The following is a 7,660-nucleotide window of genomic DNA, read 5'->3' as shown; positions in this document are numbered from 1 at the left end:
GGGGGGGCTGCACCCTGTGGGGGCCAGGGGACCCACCCCTCCTGCGCAGCCCCCACACAAGGTCCCCTACACCCACAGTGCCCCTAGTACTTGCCCCACTCCTACCCACAGACCAACCCACATCCCTCCATGTCCACCCACCACCTTCTTCCACACCCCTTCCCACCACCTTCCTGCAAATACCACATCTCCTCACCACACACCCATCATGTGTGAAGAAAACCAAAAGCACAGATTAACACATAGGTATTTAGAATTTATTTTTTCATGATGATAGAGACACTGGTAGACTTCCAAATTGCTTTAACATTGTAAATATACCAATAAAGCATTATCCAACTTATCACAGTCTCTCTCTCTCTCTCTAGATATATCTGTGTGGAGAGTGGGTTTTTTTGTTTTTAATGTGGAAAAACATAGATTTGGGGGTATTTTAAAAAATGGATTTGGGATGCTGCTGCAGCAATCCAGCTGGCACAAGGGGTAGTGTCCCCCCAGTATTAATTGGCTGGGCCCCAGAAGCTCCAGAGAATGAATAGTTCCGAGCTGCTTGCCAGGGCAGCTTTTTGTATGGATGGGGCCAGGACAGGGCAGTTTTTTATACTGCTGGGGACAGCACAGGTGCTGGCCCCCAGGCTCTAGCTCCTCCTGGCTGTAGATCTGGGAGGAGCCAGGCAGGGTTATTTTGCCCCAAGTGGCACAATTTGCTCCACACCAAACTGCATGTCTGAGCACGTGTGCTGAGGCAAAAAGCCCTGGTTCAGATTTGCATCGCTTCTATTTGAGCTGCTGCAAGCACACGTGCTTGCATATGTGAATGCGCCCTAGGATTCCAGGAACTAAATGAGAACAGCAATTGCTCCTTTGTAGATTGGTAGGACCTGTGGAAGCTGGCAGTGGATCAGCCCAAGATACGAATGGATGCAAATAGAAGCCCTGTGCCAGGTGCCTCAGATAACTATGCTAGGTATGGAAAGTTCAGCGCAACACTCTCTAATGAAACTTCTTGCTAAAAATGCCAGTCTGATTTGGCAGCACCTCGTGCCCATTTTGCAATGACATAAATTACACCTCATGGCTGTTCCTCAAGGCACTGGCAAAACCAGCCCACAAAATTCACCCAAGTCTAATTCTGCAGTCACTGATGTGCCACTGATTTTAGTAAGAGCAAAACCAAGTTCCCTCATCCATTATTTATAGCAGGTGATTTGCTCAGATCTGCAGGTAAACAGGTAAATAGAACTCTACTGTCTCTGGTAAATCTCTGAACATGTGTTTTCAATAACCAAACACATTTTTTTAAAGAAATGCTAAAAGCCTTATTCTATCTATAATGTTGTGCCTGGTTGCAGCAGTTACCATGCACAGACTAACTAATCTGAGTAGGAAGAACATATATTTCCCCAGCTTTGAACTGAAGCAGAATAGATTTGCATCTATGGTACGCTCGTTAAAATTCTAGGGAAAAAATACCACATTTGTTCATTATCAGCTGATGTGTAATTAACTTCCAAACGTTGTCTTGTAAAATATAAATTAAATCCTCATTTGACACACTTTATAATTAAAGTGTAAGCACAACTTGAATGAAAAGAACTCCCCCCTGGCTGCTTTCATGCACATCCCAAGTAGGCCAGGAAGGAAGTTTGGGGTTGCAATGTTAAAACTGACACAAGGGATTGCTACCAAAGAGGGCCTGTACCAACAGACCCTGTTCAGGAGAATAAAAAGAGCCCTGGTTCTGGTCTGTTCCTACCAAGATGGTTTCTAAAAGATAAAAGCAACCTCTGGACTATTTGGTCTGTCATGTCTGCATTTCAATCATATCAGCATTCTTAATAACTTCTGAGCTACTCTTGTTTGAGAGGCAGTTGATAAGTGGTTATAGCAGATGACTCAATATCAGGATTCTCCCTGGATTAGATTTATGCATTGGCAGATACAGAGCCTGTGGCTGTTAATGGGTTGACCTCTTTTTGTCTTGGTTTCCTAACCTGTTATAAATTAATAATTGTCCAGCTCACAGGAGTATTTAAGATGTGGCTATGCTTAGCTTGGCTGCCTAGGAGGAAGTAGGGAAAAAATGGTCACACATAACATATATGTTAAAGTTATATATTAGTCCAGAGAATAGAGAATAAAATGATAGATTGGCAGCTTTTCAAATAATAATAAAATCCAACAGTTATACTGTAAGTATTTTGAGATCCTTCATAATAAGGACAAACAAGATAGGAATGACTTAACAGTCAAACTCAGCCACCCTGATGTGGATTTTGCTGTGGACTGGTAGACAGACATCATCGTTACAAGACAGTTTAGGGCAGAAAGAGACAAATTCTCATTTCAGACACAGCAATGTAAATCTAGAGTAAGTCCACTGATTTCAGATAAATTACTTTGTATCTATGCTAATGTGACTGGCCCCTAATATACCTGAATCCAAGATGAATTTGAAGTAGATGTGCTGACTATTTTCTGTTCTGAAAATGGGTACTGCTTATATAGGGATCGTTGACTTCAGTAGGCCTTGGCTCAGACCCTTCGCCTCTGTGCATGGCTGATTGTTTTATCATTATTTGTAATTAGAGCTGGTTGAACATTTCAAACATGTTTGCAATATTTGTTGAGTTCCAAGCAGCCAAGATCCATTTGCTTCAACCACATTCATGGCTCCTCCTTGAAATTCACATGCACCACAGCCTGTTTGCACAAATGTGTGGAGAAAGAACAGTTCTTCATACCAGTGTTCCTCTGCAAATAAAGCATATTTGTACACAGACAAGTCTGTCCACGGTCAGTATTCACCATTTTAGTCTTTTGCAAAAATAAATTAATATCAGACAAGCGGGGAACAGTTCCAATACCATGGCACTTAAATAACTAATCACAAACTGCAGACAGTAAATACCCAGCTGAAGTGAGCCATTATTGCCCATGTGGGCACATAAGGAATGCACTCTTAGAAATCAAGATCAGTTCCAAACAGGAAAAACGCTAATTTATTCACAATAAATAATTCAATCCTCTACATTTATTATCCAAAACATATGCTAATCCCCTCCAGATATTTTCTCAGTGACATCTATGCCAGTACTTTATTTATAGACAGTTTATTGTGCAGGAAACATAAGAATGGTTATGAGGAAACATAGAAGGAATGTTATTTTTTTATGCTGCATTCAAATTAGAGCTAAATAAAATATGAAAACCCGATTGAAGGCCTTCTGGGGGAAAGTGCTTGCTTTGGGATAGATTTTTAGAGTACAAAGCCCTGAAGTAAATTAACATCTGTGCTCCCCTATCAACAGCTGAATGGGAACCTTAGTTGCACTCAGTCAGGGTTCTTACATTCTCTACAGGAATTTCAGTGCAGGAGACAGGTGACTCCATTTGTGTAACAAGTAACTTAGGCAAGAGCTTCTGAATTTTGGGCTGCACAGAACAAGGTGACATTCATAATTAAATAAGAAGTGCTGGTACATTCCTACATGGACCCCTCTTCTCAGCCATCTTCTGGCAAGAACATCTAAAATCTGAATTCATTTCATTTCATTTCAATCTTTTGAAACAATTCTCATTTCTTTAGCTGGTCCTGCCATTACACATGAACAGCAGCCACTTGGTGACACTGCCAGTCTGAAACCCAGCATGGCACAAATGCTGGCCACATCATAGAATTTTTCTACTTCCCTTTATCTGATGACTTATCTTTCCTACACACATGCATGCATGCATACAAACACACACATGTATGCACACATGCACACTTTGCCTGTATCTCCTCAGTTCCTTTCCAACCCTAATTTTCTATGATTCTATAATCTTCCAGCTGCTATTAATAGCTTTCTCTCCTCTCTGAATTTGCATACAGTTGGGTTACCACATAAGAGAGGAGTTCCATGGATAGTGCTATACAGCCTGCTCCCATACATTTCTGCACAAGAACCTCATTTCTGAACTGCACAGCCCCATATAAATCAGACGATATAACTGAGATCTTATCCACACCATTTCCAGCAATGGCCTCCCACCAGCAGGGTGCAGTCATACCACCCTGCAAGACCCTCTATAATCTTGGCGCCAGTGCCAGCAAAATTGTCTTGGGTGGCATCCCTAATCTAATGGAACACAGGTCTTTAGACATATTAGCCATTTTGTCCACTGCTTAAAACCTGTCTGCAGTCTTCCTTGTCTGGCACTAAGCTCAGTATAGAAGCTTCAGAGTAAAATAAGCAATTAACACATCTAATGTGCAGTGGAGGCATGTGTGTTACAGCATTCTGGCATCTTACAGATGGTTGGGCCCCACATTCTCAAAACAGATGGCCTGAAGGAAAATTAACTGAATTGGATAGTAATCTTGGCAGATGCCCCATTGGTGCTCCAGTCTGGATGGAGAGATGGTTAAAATGGCGGAAACTCAGGTGCACTCAGTGTAGGCTATTGGGAGGTCAGCTTGGGTTTGCTCACACATCTGAAGCCTGATGGCAGCAAAGCAGCAGGTGTTTGCTCCTGAGTCAGTCATGCCTGCACCCACCATGAAATGCTGTCTGGGAAGAAATGCCCTATCTACTCAATAGAGGTCTTTGCTGTGCATGAAGTTCTTTGATTAATCTGTGACCTCCAGTTGGCTAAAAGTACTTTAATTATTTGCCTTACCTGTTCCATGGAGAAGGGAATGGCAATCATGCTGCGGATGATTTATCTACATAGATTCATATTGGATTTTTAATTAATATGATGCTTATAAATATGAATGTATGAAAGTGTTTCCTCCTAGCAGACAGGGGTGGAGTAGATTCTTATGTGTATGTGTATGAAGAGCAAACACCAACTGCTGAAACTTCCTTAGCCTGACGAAGGGTTTTTGAACTTGAAAGCTTTCTTAATAACTATTCTCCAACTTTTTGGGTTGGTCTAATAAAAGATATCAAATTCACCCAAGGAACCTTGTCTGCCTATGTCCTATTCTAACCTTCCCTTGCTCTTCTACTGATATCTTCCACCAATTCTGTCAGTGTATCTGTAAGACCTTCACTATTCTATACCCTGGTCCATCTAGCATCTCCCAACACTCCTCTTTCATGACCTGAAAGAAGCACAGCTATTCTATGGATCCTTGCTAATTTTTTCTCCTCTCTGCCTACCACTTTGCAGGGTGTGACTGGGCATATCTATGTTCTTGCGAGGGAAGGTACTGAACAAAGTTATCTGCCCTGATTGCACTGATTTTTAGGGTAGCACCACTGAGCTATTATGGGGCATTAATATTTGTGATACCCATGGAGATGTGCTGTGGGGAACTGGGGTTCTGTCTGACAGGGATGGGATAGAAAGGATCTCTAAGAAGAGTCCTGGAGCAGAGGGGAGAACTGGGAAAAGGGATCCCTTTCCTCTTAGGAAACTGCTTCTATTCACTCCCACCACTTAATTTAGCTAATGGAAGCCTTGATATACTCATGTTAGGCCTCATAAGTACAGGTCATGGTTTCCTACACAGTGCAGAGATGCTCTGACTGCCTAGGTCTGTGGGACTCCTATCAATCTGTTGTCATTCACTTCCTAACTAGCCCTGTTGAATGTTTTACTACCACTGACTGCTATGGCTGAGCCACAGCAAGCTGTCCTCACCTGTTCCCTTTATATCCTTTACCAAGAAGCACTGTAGAAGGTGGCCAAAAGTTGCTTTTCAACACGAAACAAAACAACAGTGGTGATGTTCAGCATTAAATTCTAGAGCACAAAGCTCTTTAGAAATGCTCATTAGCTATGTCCCACAATGCTTGTATGTGTGCCTGCAGGGGTATCATCCCCAAACAAAAAGACTGGGGGATTAATGACTTGCCCAAGGCTGTGGAATCCAAAGCAAAATCAGAATCATTCCACTGAATGTATGTGTCCCCCACCCATACACCAAATTCAAAGTGACTGGATAAAACAAAATCAGGCTGTATATAACTGGGCTTTTCAAGAAATGAAGCAAGCACTAAACCACCCCAGGTTTGGTTCTCTGTAAACTACAGGGAAAAGCAAAGATATATCCTGGGGGGGGGAAACCTTCTGGATGCTTTTTAAAATTTTCCCTTTTATTGGCCCTCTATAGTATTAATACTGAGAGGTAGATTTTGAGACTCTCACTCTCTCTCTCGCTCTCTCTCTCATCCTTAGGCCTATCACCCCACAACCCCTATAAATTCTTAACCAAGAAAACAACAGGTGCCTGACCTCAAACTTACCCTTATAAAGCTTTATCCAATGTTACCATTCCCCTGAATTTCTAATTCATAGATGTTAGATGTTAGGGTCAGAAAGGACCTCAATAGATCATCGAGTCCGACCCCCTAATTGTATGGTCCCTGTCAGTTCTGACTAATATTAGCCCAAGATTTTTACTCAGTGTGAGCTACCTAATTCCAGTCTGGATTGCAGCTCTCCCAAGTTCCCAGGTAGTTGGTTCTGAGCTTTGAGTTCAGCTGGCAGCACAGATGTTCAACCCAGATTTGCAGAGTTTGTGTTTGTTTGAAAGTTAGCTGTTTGCTCTCTTATTGAATTGGTAAAATGGGGGATTAAGATATAATAACACTGCTGGTTTCACAAAATGTGCTAATGCTTCAGTTTTCAAAGGGGCTAACAGAAATGGGGTGCCTGGTTCTCATTAGTTTCAGTAAGATTTAGGAGCCTAAATCCCTTGGGCTCCAGTGAAACTGCCAGTTTACCATTTCTGTTCTGCTCCGTGCACAACATGCAAGCTTGCTGACAACACACTTGAGAAAAGAAGCCTTTTATAACCAGCTGGGAACCTGGGGAGTAAACAGCTGGGAGGATGAGAATGAACAAGGTAACATGCAAAGCAAGTCTGTTCCACCAAGTCTATTCAAAGTCATACAGTGTGACTGCAGCTCATGTAGACAAACCAGAGCTAGCTTTGGACTATATCATTCAAGCAAATTTACTCCTGGTCAGCATCTACTGTGCAGTTAATTTACTATCCATATTTACAGACAGTAGCTAACTGCACAGTAGACTAATAGAACCCATTCTTCAAGGAATGATGGTGAATATTGCAGCTATTCATAGAATCATAGAATCATAGAAGTAGGGTCGCCTCCTTGGACCTACTTGAGATGCACCTGTGGATGCACAATAAGGTCCGGTTAGCCCTGCCGACCGTGACCTCGCATTGTCAGCCCATGTTCATCTTGGAGTCAATAATGACTCCAAGATCCCTTTCTGCCTCCGTGCTCTCAAGAAGGGAGTTTCCCATCTTATAAGTGTTCTGCTGGTTACTACTGCCCAAGTGCAGCACCCTGCACTTGTCAGTATTGAAATGCATCGTGTTTTTGTTAGCCTACCCCTGCAACCTATCCAGGTCTTGCTGCAGTCTGTCCCTCCCTGCTAACGTGCCCACCTCTCCCCATATTTTGGTATCATCAGCAAATTTAAACAGGTTGCTTTTCACCCTGTTGTCCAAATCGCTGATAAAGAAATTGAACAGTGCGGGCCCAAGGACCGAGCCCTGGGGGACTCCGCTGCCCACTTCCCCCCAGGTTGAATATGCCCCGTCCACCACCACCCTCTAAGTACGACCCTTCAGCCAATTCGCAATCCATCTGACTGTGTAGGCATCGATGCCACAGTCACCTAGTTTTTTAATGAG

General features: G+C 42.7%; 1 protein-coding gene across 1 annotated transcript in view; it reads left to right on the top strand.

Moving 5' to 3' along the window:
- The window catches only part of LOC102384784 (gamma-aminobutyric acid receptor subunit gamma-4), a 178,773-nt gene that overhangs the window by 86,729 nt on the left and 84,384 nt on the right, over positions 1–7,660 (top strand). The window lies entirely within an intron of this gene.

The sequence above is a fragment of the Alligator sinensis genome, unplaced genomic scaffold (assembly GCF_000455745.1).
Source record: "Alligator sinensis unplaced genomic scaffold, ASM45574v1 scaffold879_1, whole genome shotgun sequence".
NCBI lineage: Eukaryota > Metazoa > Chordata > Crocodylia > Alligatoridae > Alligator > Alligator sinensis.
Note: the sequence above shows the minus strand (reverse complement) of the source record. Positions and strands in the feature narration are given on the sequence as shown.